Source organism: Cherax quadricarinatus, chromosome 35 (assembly GCF_038502225.1).
Source record: "Cherax quadricarinatus isolate ZL_2023a chromosome 35, ASM3850222v1, whole genome shotgun sequence".
NCBI classification, from domain to species: Eukaryota; Metazoa; Arthropoda; class Malacostraca; order Decapoda; family Parastacidae; genus Cherax; species Cherax quadricarinatus.
The window spans coordinates 24,349,464-24,362,906 of NC_091326.1; the positions used below are offsets into that span (position 1 = coordinate 24,349,464).

A 13,443-nucleotide genomic window follows, 5' to 3' on the forward strand; every position below is an offset into this window, starting at 1 on the left:
TCTTGCCCTAAAATATTACAACTTTACTCTTCTGGCCGTACAATATTGCAACTTTACTCTTCTGGCCGTACAATATTGCAACTTTACTCTTCTGGCCCTACAATATTGCAACTTTACTCTTCTCGCCCTACAATATTGCAACTTTACTCTTCTCGCCCTACAATATTGCAACTTTACTCTTCTCACCCTACAATATTGCAGCTGTACTCTTCTCACCCTACAATATTGAAACTTTACTCTTCTGGCCCTACAATATTGCAACTTTACTCTTCTCGCCCGACAATATTGCAGCTTTAGTCCTCTTGCCCTACAGTATTGCAACTTTACTCCTCTCGCCCTACAATATTGCAACTTTATTCTTCTCACCCTTGTGAATGAGATTATTTGATGTTTCTGGTGGCGGGGTTCAATGATACGCCTTTGGAGGCTTCTTACTTTATTTGCAAAGTCATGGTGGGTACACAGGCTTGTGTGTTTGTGCCCATGGCCCAGGAGGGCCATGCCCACTAGAGAGGAGTAGGCTTGTTGTCTGAGTCTAGGCTGCTTACCACTGAAGTGGTAAGCCTATAGGTGGCAGCACCAGCATGGTGCAAAATATGAACTCAGCTGGCAGACAGCATAGGCTGTCTGTGCAGACAGTACAGGCTGTCTACATTCGCTCGGCCACCTACCACATGGTCATCCCGACCATGTCTGGTGGTAAAAACTCGGTCTCTGTCTTGTAGGAACAGGGCACAGAACACAAAATAAAAAACATATATATATATATATATATATATATATATATATATATATATATATATATATATATATATATATATATATATATATATATGCGCACACACACATGGACATGGAAAAAAAAAACTTCCTACAGGGAGGGAAGAAAACGTGTGGTGTGCTAAACATCGTGGTCATAGGCAGTGAGCATCGAAGGGCATCACTGCATGCCTTCCTGCGTCTGGACAGATACTTCAACATAGGACACATCGCTGGGGTTGAGCTGTGACATAATGGGGTACGGTCTCCTCTGGAACGGTGAAGCAGTCATCCTAGAAGTCACTGCAGGTTTCACTCAGGCAACTGGGCAGGACTTCTGGCAAGCGACTCAGGAGGACACTTCTCGACTGGTACTGTGGCTGGGCTGTCAATGCCGGCGAGCGTGGAGTAAGTCATGGAGCGAGTCGTGGCAGAGACGACTGGGCAAGACATCTGGGAGTTGTAACATCATACACCAGACTGCAGTGAGCGAGCTAGCAGTCAAAGTGACATCATCTTTGTGCAGGAGCTCACTGAAGCTATGACACGAGGCTGACACAGCACCTGCCGACAGGGCTTAAACTGCAGCTTGACGAGTTTCATTCTCTCGGCAGTTGGAGTTATAGCAGAGGTTAGTCTAAGCGTCCCCAGACTTGTTTCTCTACATATAACTGCGCTCTGAAGGTCTGGAGATGAGGTGAAACAAATCTCGATGGGAATTGTAGTAGGTACGATTCTGCAGAACATCTATGAGCAACGAGCATAAGAGCTTTCTGTACAAGGGGCTCATACGCTCAGGGCTGACTAATATCAGCTGTCAGACGTGCTGGTCACACCTGGTGACAACACAAGGTGCTACACAGGGGTCTGGCCGCAGATGACACTGGACACACGGAAAACTTTACACTCACTCGCGGTACATGCGGTACAACATGGCTTAACTAGCAAATGATGCTTTTCTGTACACAAAATTGACACTAAGCCATACACTAACATGTGAGAACACTGAGAGGAATTAATTAACACACAACATATACCTTCTCTCAATCTTCTCGACAATACTGACATAATTACTGAAACACTCGATGTGACATCATGTGATGCCAGGCGTGACGTCAACAGACATCTTGAGGTGACATCAGGCAGACATCGTGATGTCATGAAGTCAGGCAGCAGCAGACCACAGAATGTGGCCTGGGGCATCTGGCTCAGTAACTCACGTGGCTCGTAGATCCATGTGGCTTCGTCCACACCCCACGTGGCATCGGGATCCACGTTGCGTGATCTACGTGGCATGCTGTAGCTTTGAGTGGCCTCGGGCACTTGGATACACAGCTCTGGCAATGAATTCACACGGAAAAAAGCAGAAACACAGCAGAGGGAGTGAGCACATAGTGGTGGATGGTAGTGTGGTGGCGAGGAGCGTGGGTGAGTGTATGGCAAGGGAGGATCTGGCCACTTCCTCCTCTCCCCCCACAACTCGGCGAGATACTCACACTGAACGCAGAAATCACCACAAACTCACCTCTGACTTGCTGAAATAGCCGTGCAGAGCTGAAAAACAACAACATACAAGTGATGCTGAACATGTGACCTGAAAGCAGCATGGGACGCTGTGGCGTGGAGTCACAGAGACACCACTTATATTTCTCGAAGAAATTTGGGAAATTTCGGCTAAATCCTGCTTGTACCTGTGTCTGGATGCTGAAACGTGCAGACACGACATCAGGATAACTCGTTGAGAGATGGATGTTTCTTGTGTAGGGTGATGAAGTGAATCTGACTTCATACCTCTTCCCTCCTCTCTCCGGGCACACACAACTGCTGCGACCACTGCTTCCCACCAATGTGAACGAGATTATTTGGTGTTTCTGGTAGCGGGGTTCAATGATATGTCTTTGGAGGCTTCTTACTTTATTTGCAAAGTCGTGGTGGATACACAGGCTTGTGTGTTTGTGCCCATGGCCCGGGAGGGCCATGCCCACTAGGGAGAGAGGAGTAGGCTTGTTGTCTGAGTCTAGGCTGCTGAGTGAGACAGATGCAGGGGTGGGGATACTGCCTATAGGTGGCAGCACCAGCATGGCACGAAATATGAACTCAGCTGGCAGACAGCATAGGCTGTCTGTGCAGACAGTACAGGCTGTCTACACCCTGCAATATTGCAACTTTACTCTTCTGGCCGTACAGTATTGCAACTTTACTCTTCTATCCCTACAATATTGCAACTTTACTCTTCTCGTCCTACAATATTGCAACTTTACTGGCCCTACAATATTGCAGCTTTACTCTTCTCGGCTTACAGTATTGCAACTTTACTCTTCTCGCCCTACAATATTGCAACTTTACTGGCCCTACAATGTTGCAGCCTCGCCCTACAATGTTGCAGCTTTACTTTTCTCGCCCTACAATGTTGCAACTTTACTCTTCTCGCCCTACAATATTGCAACTTTACTCTTCTCGCCCTACAATATTGCAACTTTACTGGCCCTACAATATTGCAACTTTACTCTTCTCGCCCTACAATATTGCAACTTTACTCTTCTCGCCCTACAATGTTGCAGCCTCTCCCTACAATATTGCAACTTTACTCTTCTCGTCCTACAATATTGCAACTTTACTCTTCTCGTCCTACAATGTTACAACTTTACTCTTCTCGCCCTACAATATTGCAACTTTACTCTTCTCGCCCTACAATATTGCAACTTTTCTCTTCCTACAATATTGCAACTTTACTCTTCTCGTCCTACAATATTGCAACTTTACTCTTCTCGCCCTACAATGTTGCAGCCTCGCCCTACAATATTGCAACTTTACTCTTCTCGCCCTACAATATTGCAACTTTACTCTTCTCGCCCTACAATGTTGCAGCCTCGCCCTACAATATTGCAACTTTACTCTTCTCGCCCTACAATGTTGCAGCCTCGCCCTACAATATTGCAACTTGACTCTTCTCGCCCTACAATATTGCAACTTGACTCTTCTCGCCCTACAATATTGCAACTTTACACTTCTCGCCCTACAATATTGCAACTTTACTCTTCTCGCCCTACAATATTGCAACTTTACTCTTCTCGTCCTACAATATTGCAACTTTACTCTTCTCGCCCTACAATATTGCAACTTTACTCTTCTCGCCCTACAATATTGCAACTTTACTCTTCTCGCCCTACAATATTGCAACTTTACTCTTCTCGCCCTACAATATTGCAACTTTACTCTTCTCGCCCTACAATATTGCAACTTTACTCTTCTCGCCCTACAATGTTGCAACTTTACTCTTCTCGTCCTACAATATTGCAACTTTACTCTTCTCGCCCTACAATATTGCAACTTTACTCTTCTCGCCCTACAATATTGCAACTTTACTCTTCTCGCCCTGCAATATTGCAACTTTACTGGCCCTACATTGTTGCAACTTTACTCTTCTCGTCCTACAATGTTGCAACTTTACTCTTCTGGCCCTACAATGTTGCAACTTTACTCTTCTGGCCCTACAATGTTGCAACTTTACTCTTCTCGCCCTACAATGTTGCAACTTTACTCTTCTGGCCCTACAATATTGCAACTTTACTCTTCTCGCCCTGCAATATTGCAACTTTACTGGCCCTACATTGTTGCAACTTTACTCTTCTCGTCCTACAATGTTGCAACTTTACTCTTCTGGCCCTACAATTTTGCAACTTTACTCTTCTGGCCCTACAATGTTGCAGCCTCGCCCTACAATGTTGCAGCTTTACTTTTCTCGCCCTACAATGTTGCAACTTTACTCTTCTCGCCCTACAATATTGCAACTTTACTCTTCTCGCCCTACAATATTGCAACTTTACTGGCCCTACAATGTTGCAACTTTACTCTTCTCGTCCTACAATGTTGCAACTTTACTCTTCTCGCCCTACAATGTTGCAGCCTCGCCCTACAATATTGCAACTTTACTCTTCTCGCCCTACAATGTTGCAGCCTCGCCCTACAATATTGCAACTTTACTCTTCTCCTACAATATTGCAACTTTACTCTTCTCGCCCTACAAGTTGCAACTTTACTCTTCTCGCCCTACAAGTTGCAACTTTACTCTTCTCGCCCTACAATGTTGCAACTTTACTCTTCTCGCCCTACAATGTTGCAACTTTACTCTTCTCGCCCTACAATGTTGCAACTTTACTCTTCTCGCCCTACAATGTTGCAACTTTACTCTTCTCGCCCTACAATATTGCAACTTTACTCTTCTCGCCCTACAATATTGCAACTTTACTCTTCTCGCCCTGCAATATTGCAACTTTACTGGCCCTACATTGTTGCAACTTTACTCTTCTCGTCCTACAATGTTGCAACTTTACTCTTCTGGCCCTACAATTTTGCAACTTTACTCTTCTGGCCCTACAATGTTGCAGCCTCGCCCTACAATGTTGCAGCTTTACTTTTCTCACCCTACAATGTTGCAACTTTACTCTTCTCGCCCTACAATATTGCAACTTTACTCTTCTCGCCCTACAATATTGCAACTTTACTGGCCCTACAATGTTGCAACTTTACTCTTCTCGTCCTACAATGTTGCAACTTTACTCTTCTGGCCCTACAATGTTGCAACTTTACTCTTCTCGCCCTACAATGTTGCAGCCTCGCCCTACAATATTGCAACTTTACTCTTCTCGCCCTACAATGTTGCAGCCTCGCCCTACAATATTGCAACTTTACTCTTCTCCTACAATATTGCAACTTTACTCTTCTCGCCCTACAAGTTGCAACTTTACTCTTCTCGCCCTACAAGTTGCAACTTTACTCTTCTCGCCCTACAATGTTGCAACTTTACTCTTCTCGCCCTACAATGTTGCAACTTTACTCTTCTCGCCCTACAATGTTGCAACTTTACTCTTCTCGCCCTACAATGTTGCAACTTTACTCTTCTGGCCCTACAATGTTGCAACTTTACTCTTCTCGCCCTACAATATTGCAACTTTACTCTTCTCGCCCTACAATGTTGCAACTTTACTCTTCTCCTCCTACAATATTACAACTTTACTCTTCTCGCCCTACAAGTTGCAACTTTACTCTTCTCGCCCTACAATATTGCAACTTTACTCTTCTCGCCCTACAATATTGCAACTTTACTCTTCTCGTCCTACAATATTGCAACTTTACTCTTCTCGCCCTACAATGTTGCAACTTTACTCTTCTCGCCCTACAATGTTGCAACTTTACTCTTCTCGTCCTACAATATTGCAACTTTACTCTTCTCGCCCTACAATGTTGCAACTTTACTTGCCCTACAATATTGCAACTTTACTCTTCTCGCCCTACAATATTGCAACTTTACTTGCCCTACAATATTGCAACTTGACTCTTCTCGCCCTACAATATTGCAACTTGACTCTTCTCGCCCTACAATATTGCAACTTGACTCTTCTCGCCCTACAATATTGCAACTTGACTCTTCTCGCCCTACAATATTGCAACTTGACTCTTCTCGCCCTACAATATTACAGCTTTACTCTTCTCGCCCTACAATATTGCAACTTGACTCTTCTCGCCCTACAATATTGCAACTTTACTCTTCTCGCCCTACAATATTGCAACTTTACTCTTCTCGCCCTACAATATTGCAACTTGACTCTTCTCGCCCTACAATATTGCAACTTTACTCTTCTCGCCCTACAATATTGCAACTTTACTCTTCTCGCCCTACAATATTGCAACTTGACTCTTCTCGCCCTACAATATTGCAACTTGACTCTTCTCGCCCTACAATATTGCAACTTTACTCTTCTCGCCCTACAATATTGCAACTTGACTCTTCTCGCCCTACAATATTGCAACTTGACTCTTCTCGCCCTACAATATTGCAACTTTACTCTTCTCGCCCTACAATATTGCAACTTTACTCTTCTCGCCCTACAATATTGCAACTTGACTCTTCTCGCCCTACAATATTGCAACTTTACTCTTCTCGCCCTACAATATTGCAACTTTACTCTTCTCGCCCTACAATATTGCAACTTGACTCTTCTCGCCCTACAATATTGCAACTTGACTCTTCTCGCCCTACAATATTGCAACTTGATTCTTCTCGCCCTACAATATTGCAACTTTACTCTTCTCGCCCTACAATATTGCAACTTTACTCTTCTCGCCCTACAATATTGCAACTTTACTCTTCTCGCCCTACAATATTGCAACTTGACTCTTCTCGCCCTACAATATTGCAACTTGACTCTTCTCGCCCTACAATATTGCAACTTGACTCTTCTCGCCCTACAATATTGCAACTTTACTCTTCTCGTCCTACAATATTGCAACTTTACTCTTCTCGCCCTACAATATTGCAACTTTACTCTTCTCGCCCTACAATATTGCAACTTGACTCTTCTCGCCCTACAATATTGCAACTTTACTCTTCTCGTCCTACAATATTGCAACTTTACTCTTCTCGCCCTACAATATTGCAACTTGACTCTTCTCGCCCTACAATATTGCAACTTTACTCTTCTCGTCCTACAATATTGCAACTTTACTCTTCTCGCCCTACAATATTGCAACTTTACTCTTCTCGTCCTACAATATTGCAACTTGACTCTTCTCGTCCTACAATATTGCAACTTTACTCTTCTCGCCCTACAATATTGCATTTATTATCCCAGTTAATATTTTCAGTGGTTGTTCTGTGCAGTGTGAAATTTGCTACTTTGTGATAAGTTACCATGGGCCTCGAGGGAGGATCCTTGACGCTGGTGAAGGGCTCTTGATCTAGGGAACTGGATCTGTGCTCCAGTTCCCTGAATTAAGCCATCCCCCCTCCCCCCCCACAGGTGCTGTATAATCCAAGGGGTTTAGCGCTTGCCTCTTGATTATTATAATGTTTCTGTGTTAATATTGATTGTTTTGTGTTGCAGGTACGTACTGAGGCGGCGTTGGTGTTATAGCTCGTCTCAGGTAAAGTTGAACTGATCTCCCTTACGTTGTTAGTGTTGCCTCCGAATTTTATTGCCGTTTTTTTTCCTTTTCCTGGGAAGGGAGGGGAGTGTTGGAATACTCTAATTGAATACGTGATGAGTTCTAGCTCTCGGTACTCCATGGGGATAAGACGTTTCTGATTTACCTTTTCAACTCTGAACAGTATACTGTATATCAATGATAATGGGCTGCATTTGTTCCACATGCCTGTTTTCCCAGTAGTTGGCCTATTTTTATTGTGTAGATCCTCACTGCTGGTTTACAGAGTGCTTGTAGTTCTTTCAGTGCTCAAGATGATATGTCTTCACTCTTTATTGTTTTTGTCGTATCCACATTTCACCCGTTCAACACTTGTTTAAATGTAGTTGTGGAGGTGATCTTGACCTCACTTCATCATAGCGAAGGTTAAGCCGCTCCTCATAAGATATTCTCATCTGCAGGACTGTTCTTGGCACCAATCTCTTGATTTTTTCTTCTTTCTTTTGTACGTGGGTTGATCAGGTGTAAGCTTCATGCCGGTACTGCATACTCTACCGTAGTCCTGACATGCCATGTGTATGGGGCCCTACATGACTTGGTTCGGGTTAATGATGGTAGTTGTTGCCCAGGGTACTTGGTTCGGGTTAATGATGGTAGTTGTTGCCCAGGGTATTTGCTTGATGGATGCCTTCAGGTATTATCAATCAATAAGATTTATTTCATAACATGCAGTACAGTATATATACTCTCCCCACACATTGTGGTTAGTTTTAAATCCTTTGTGTGTTTGTGAGGCCTGCAGCCGGAATACAGCCGAGGAGGCTGTATTCAGACTGGCCTTCCTTGTCCACACCCTAAGAAGTTTTACGTTTATTGGGGTGTAATTTCAGTAGTGAGCTGTCTGACCACTTCTGCTGTTTGGCCAGGAACCTCCGAGTCCAGCTCTGTCTTGTTGTGTTCGTAATACTCTTCGGCAGACGATGTTAGTTCTATAATACTGCATATTGATTTAGGCAGAGTTCTCCAGTTCTATACAATTTTAACTTAGGATAACGTAAATTAACCAAATTAGCCAGTTAAATATATATTTTAACGTAATTGCAAAAAATTCTTGTCGCGTTTCTGACGATCGAATAGGAAGCAGGATACACAAATAACCAGCATGTAGAAGAGAGGAGCTTACGACGACGTTTTGGTCCGACTTGGACCATTTACAAAGTGTAGATGAATGGTTCAGAGAATCACTGACCACATCGACTCAAGGCTGAGAGACTGATTACCTCAAACTCCTCCTGTTCTTCACCACTCTCCATTGTATGGACTGATGAAGCCACTGTGTGTCGAAACGTTTCCTCATTAAAGATTCCCAGGTGTTGCACATGTGTCTTATTTACATCACAGTGTGACTAAATGGTCCAAGTCGGACCGAAACGTGTTCGTAAGCTCCTCTCTTCTATGTGCGGGTTATTTGTGTATCGTTCCAGTCACGGTATTGTGCCTTTTTTTGTTATTTAGGAAGCAGGATCCAGCGGGAACACAGATAACTACGCTACAGAACCAACACGCTGATGTTATGGTCAGTCAGGTGTCTTATTAAAAACTCAGCATCCCAATTTTTGGCCTAAACACCTGGAAGATTTACCCATTCGTCACAATTTTCTGTAACTTGGAATGGATTCTGAATATAGTTTAACTTGCAGTACATGAACCTAAGCCGACGCTGTCGCCGCCGCCACCGCTAATACTCCCTTCATCGTCGCTCCTGGAGTCCCTGCCGCTGCTGCCGCCATTCCTAATGTCCCTGCTGCTACAGCCTGTGATGTCCCTGGTATAATTTGAATGGTTTATTAACTGCTGTTTTAATAGCTTGTAATGTTACCTCTTTGATACGTGCAGTAGAATATTGAAAAATGGAAATTTAGATGAATAAATAAAATTATATTTTAATTTTAAACCGTAATGAGATATTTTATGTTTATATATACGAGCCTGATGCCCCCCTCTTACTTCTTAGTAGTGTGGCATACAGTTTTGGACCAAGGTATGAATATGATTTGGACTTCAATAGGAATTTATATTTTTGTTTATGTTATGAATGTTCTGTGTAATATGGCCGTGAATTAGTTAGGCTTACCACATTCAGAATTAATATTAGCAATGCGTTTAGGTTCAATGAAAAATGGTAATGGTGACAGTCAATTATTAGTTTTTGAGCACTGTTCAAACCGTGTCCCAGCAAGTGAAGATGACCCTAAGGAAAGGTACTTTTGCCAAGCATGGGCCAACAGGCCTGCTGCAGTGTTCCTCCTTTCTTATGTTCTTATTAGCCAGACGGTGCTTGTGCTGCGGAAGTAGGAAGACTCGATACCAGGTATCAGAGGTGTGTAGTGTACAACTGAAGCAACATGCACCCTCAGTGGCTAGTTTTAGCTATGTTACTTCATAGGGTGACTAGCATGGGTCGGGTCAGGCCAATGATGGATGTGGGTTGGCAAGTGAGGTGTGCAGTGCAACAAGGCCATACATACGTGCCTCCCTCCTTACTTGCACTCTCCCACTCTTGTTCACGCCACCACACCTGACACACTCCATAAATATCTTGGTGTTCACCTATCATGCCACCTCTGTATTATTCTAATACCAAGGACAGTCTTCCTTGTCTTGCTTTTCCTTTGACTTAGTTTCATTATAAGCCTTAGCATTGAGGCTCCAGCTCTGGTGCTGATACTGGCGTCAGCATCTAGGCTCAAGCTGTGGTACACCACACCATGGTACACTATAGCAAGGTACACCACAACACACCACACCATGGTGTTGTAGTAACTATCGCATAGCAAGTGGTTAGTGTAGAGGAGACTTATATAAATAATGTGAGAAGTTATTCTTTCAAGAGGGCTGCCTTCATTCAAGAAATTGAATCTACCATCCTCATCCTTGGCTCAAACCTTATTACCTTCCTACGGCTTTATTTTTCCTCATAAATATAATAACAATAGTGGAACTGCGGTGTGTGTGTGTGTGTGTGTGTGTGTGTGTGTGTGTGTGTGTGTGTGTGTGTGTGTGTGTGTGTGTGTGTGTGTGTGTGTGTGTGTGTGTTTCCCGATTCTCCAGCACACTGTCCCTCTCCATTCTATCAGTTCCTCTCAGTATTATGTGCGTTATCATATCAACCCTAGTCCTTCTGTTGTCCAGTGTTATCAAACTGAGTTCCCTTAACCCCTTCTCATAGGACATACGCCTTAGCTCTGGGACTAGTCTTGTTGCAAACCTTTGCACTTTCTCTATTTTCTTGACGTTCTTTACCAGGTGTGGGTTCCATACTGGTGCTGCGTACTCCAGTAGGGGCCAGACATTAACGATATACAGTGTTGTGAACGAGTCCTTACTTAGATTTCTGAAAGATAATCTTAGACATGCCAGTCAGCTGTGTGTCGTTAGGTTCAACTGTTTTAAGACAGGATTTTCCATCCCCCAAATCTATGCTGTTTTTTTCCATAAAGAATCATCTCTCCAAGTGTCCCAATATTCTTTTCTTTATTATCGTCCCCAGAACTTTTGACAGCATGCATGTTTAAGTTACTGGCCTGTAAGTCAGGGCCTCTTGTGTGTCCCCTTTTCTTAATAAATAGGAATGACATATGTGCCTTCCGCTAGAACTCCACTTTTGTCTGTGAGGACATTTTTAATTCCTTTGCTAAGCACTTAAACTTGTGTCATTCTCTACTAGCATCTTTCTTCCTTCCTCAGCCTTATCACTTGCTCCTTCACAATCGTCTTTTGTCTTACGTGGCCGTGAAGTAACTTTGGTTCTGTTTTGACCTTTAAAGCTATATCACTTTCAAACTATCTTCCAGAGTACCTTCCTTCTTACATACTAGTTGCTAGCTCTCATGTCTGCCTCCTCTCGGTTTTCTGCCTTTTGATTTCATCTATATTTTCCCCAAACCCTCTTCTTCCCTTGGTTTCTCTGCATTCTCGTTTTAACCGTAATGGTCTCTCTCTCTCTCTCTCTCTCTCTCTCTCTCTCTCTCTCTCTCTCTCTCTCTCTCTCTCTCTCTCTCTCTCTCTCTCTCTCTCTCTCTCGCTGTTTTTCTTCATAGTTATGAATCTTCTCACCTTTGCCTCTTGATACTTTGACTCTATTACCTTCATCATTTCTTGTATGGTTTTGCCTAGCAGTTCACTTTCCCATCCTACTTCTCTCAGACAAATTTTCATGCCATCATAGTCCTCTCTTCTATAGTCCCATTTTTATAATTTGCTTCTTTTTTCTGTCTCCCTTTCTTTTTCCAAGAGGTAATCAATGCCACATGATCACTGGCTGCTACTGGTTCGTCACGATTAATTTTCACTGTTATATGCACTGTGTGTGAGAGAGAGAGAACCATTCGTAGATGATGGTAAAATAAAGATATATATTAGCAGTTTGTATCAAGAGTGGGTCGAGCTGTGTTGGTGTTCCATGTTTGGTGTGCTTTACTTTTACTTTTGATATGCCTTTGAAGAATTTCGAGAGTTTCTCTACTCTTGGAGCTCGGCTATGGGTCAAGCTCGTCTGGTGCTTGCCTGGTCAACCAGGCTGTTACTGCTGGAGGTCCGCTGCCCCACATATCCATCACAGCCTGGTTGATTTGGCACCTGGTGAAGATACTTGTCCAGTTTCCTCTTCAAGGCTTCCACACTTGTTCCAGCCGTGTTTCTGATATCTTCTGGTAAGATGTTGAATAGTCTGGAACCCCAGATGTTCCCTTATTGTCCCCACCGCACCCCTGCTCCTCACTGGGTTTATTTTACACTTCTCATATCTCTCACTCCAGTATGTTATGACAGTGTGCAGACTTGGGACCAGGCCCTGGGTGTCGTGATATTTGTTTTGTTATGGTCTTTAAAAGAAAGGTCAGCTGACATAATTATTCCCAGGTCTTTTACGTGTTCCTTTCGTTCTATTTGGTGACCCTCTTGAGTTTTGTATAGTGTTCTTTTTGAGTTCTTCATTCTTTCCATACCTAAACAGCTGGAACTTATCACCATTGAACGTCATGTTCTCCACTGCCCACCGGAAAATACTGCTTATGTCTTCCTGTAATGCTTTCAGTGCCTTCTACAGTAGTGACTTTCATGCTTATTTTAGTGTCATCTGCAAATGATGATACAAAAGTGTGACAGGTGTTTTATCTATGTCTGCTATGAGGATGAGAAACAGCAGAGGTGCCAGGACAATGCCTTTGGGAACTGAGCTTTTTCACCTCGCTGATGCTAGATCTTGTTCTATTTACTACTACTTTTTTGTGTTGTGTGTGTTAGGAACCCGATAATCCATCTGCCTACCTTCCCCGTAATGCCCATGGCCCTCATTTTGTGCGCTATCACTTCATGATCGCATTTGTCAAACGCCTTTGCAAAATCTGTGTAAATGACATCTGCGTTTAGTCGTCTTCCAACGCCTTCGTAATTCTATCACAATGGTTCAACAGCTGTGACAGGCATGATCGTCCTGCTCTAAAATTATGCTGGATCGGGTTATGCTGGTCCATGAAATTTATAGTGTGCCGTCTCATCGCTCTTTCTAAGATTTTTATGATGTGAGAGGTTAGGGCTACTGGTCTTTAATTTTTAACTAGTGCTCTACTGCCTCCCTTATGCAAAGGAGCTATGTGTGCACTCTTTAAGGCCTCCGGTATTTCACATAGATCTAAGCTCTTTCTCCAAAGAATACTGAGGGCTCGTGCTAGTGGTACTTTACACTTCTTTATAAATAGA

At 43.3% G+C, this 13,443-nt stretch overlaps 1 protein-coding gene across 5 annotated transcripts in view; it reads left to right on the forward strand.

Annotated features, from left to right (window-relative positions):
* Window positions 1-13,443, forward strand: part of HnRNP-K (Heterogeneous nuclear ribonucleoprotein K) — a gene marked incomplete at its 3' end in the record, with an annotated part of 884,016 nt that overhangs the window by 530,214 nt on the left and 340,359 nt on the right. Inside the window, 1 exon segment of one of the 5 annotated variants that reach the window (XM_070091466.1) lies at window positions 7,644-7,683. 5 annotated transcript variants of the gene reach the window in all.